Here is a 2,148-nt window from a genome sequence, read left to right as displayed (position 1 = left end):
TAATTAGACGTTGTGTGCCTCAATCAGAATTCCAATCCATTTTAGAGGCCTGTCACTCATCTGAGAGTGAAGGACATTTTGGCCCTCAATGAACAGCTAGAAAGATCTTAGACTGTGGATTCTGGTGGCCTACTCTTTTTAGAGATGCTGCTGAGTTTTGTAAATCTTGTCACCCATGCCAGAAATTTGGTAACATATGTAAGAGGGATGAGATGCCTCAACAATATATGCTTTTCTGTGAAATTTTTGATTTTTGGGGCATTGACTTCATGGGTCCATTTCCAAATTCTAGTGGATATTTTTATATATTGTTAGCTGTGGATTATGTTTCTAAATGGGTGGAAGCAAGTCCTACCCGCACTGATGATGCTAACACTGTTGTTTCCTTTGTGAGAAACCATATTATATGCCGCTTTGGATCACCACTAGCGATCGTGAGCGATCAAGGCACCCATTTTTGTAACAGGAGACTAACAGGATTGATGAAGAAGCATGGGATAATCTATAAAGTTGCAACAGCTTACCATCCCCAAACTAATGGGCAAGCCGAGGTGTCAAATAGAGAAATTAAGCGTATCTTGCAGAAGATAGTAAAGCCTCATAGAAAAGACTGGAGCACCAGACTACAAGATGCACTATGGGCATATAGAACAGTATACAAGACACCCATTGGGATGAGTCCCTTTCGCTTAGTTTATGAAAAAGCTTGCCATGTTCCAGTTGAAATCGAACACAGAGCCTTCTGGGCAGTTAAAGAGTGCAACATGGAATTGAGAAGGCCGGAGCTGAAAGGAAGTTGCAACTGCAGGAACTGGAGAACCTTCGCCTAGAAGCTTATGAGAATTCCAGAATTTGCAAGGAAAGGATGAAAGCTGTGCATGATCAAAACATCAAGAAGAAAGAATTTTAACCTGGAGATTTCGTCCTCCTTTACAAATCTCGACTAAGGCTAATGCCCGGTAAGTTAAGATCAAAATGGGAAGGTCCATACAGAGTAGAGAAGGCTGAACCGTACGGAGTTTACCACCTAAGCCATCCTTCAAGCTCTGAACTTATTAAGGTTAATGGACACCGCCTGAAGCTGTACCATGGTGAGAAGGTGCAGAAAAGCAAGGAGCTTGAGATCCTCCACTTGGAAGATCCCCATATAGCAGCAGATTGAGCTAGTGGAGTGTCCAACTTACGGACGTTAAAGCAAAGTGCTTGGTGGGAGACAACCCACCGCGGTATGATCGTTCTTTTCTTCAATAACTCTTCTCTTCATTAATACTTTCATGCTTTTACACCTACATGTCCTTATATTTCTTTAAAAAAAAAAATTTCGCCGCGCGACGCGATCACACAAGCGACGCGTCCGCATGGCAGGGGGAGTAAAGAAAAATAAAAATGAACAGAAAGTTATGCAGGAGGAGCGCTGGAGTTATGCCAATGGCACAAATTACCCCACGCGACTGCGTCGCTGACGCGACCGCGTCGCATGGAAATCATGGCCTCCCACGCGACCGCGTGCCCCATGCAGCCGCGTGCCTTGAGTTTTCGACGTAAAAGGGTGCACAGTCGCATTCTGTGCGAGAGTGATGCTGGATTGGTACTGGAAGCACAATCCTTGTCACGCAACCGCGTCACTGACGCGGCCGCGTCACCCATTTTATAACGCACACTCATGCGATCGCGTGACCCACGCGATCGCGTCCCTAATTTTGGCTATTAAAATAAATTGAACAGAGAGTTGTGCTGGAGCAAGGTTGCACTCGCGCCAGCAGCGCAACACGGGTCACGCAACCGCGTGACTGACGCGATCGCGTCTTCTTACCTGATGCGCACCCACGCGAACGCGTGCCCCACGCAGCCGCGTCGCATGCGCCGCACAGCTCAACCTAAATTGCCAAATTATCTTATCTTTCTTTCCTCCAAATCCTATTTTTTCTTTTCCCTCCTTCTTTCTTCCTTCTCCCTTCCCCTTTCTATCTCACCTCTCACTCTCTCTCTCTCTCTCTCCTCCACAACAAAAAGAGTTAAGAGGATAATAAAGGTTAATGAAAAGGAGAAAGCCTTTCCAGCGAAGGACGCTACTGTGAGCAGATGTTCCCTATCCTAGCAGAAAGGAACTACAACAATGAATACCTTCTTATCCTCCCGTCCAATATT

Source organism: Arachis ipaensis, chromosome B07, assembly GCF_000816755.2.
Source record: "Arachis ipaensis cultivar K30076 chromosome B07, Araip1.1, whole genome shotgun sequence".
Lineage (NCBI taxonomy): Eukaryota > Viridiplantae > Streptophyta > Magnoliopsida > Fabales > Fabaceae > Arachis > Arachis ipaensis.
The sequence above is the reverse complement of the archived record's forward strand: the minus strand, read 5'-3'. Positions refer to the sequence as shown.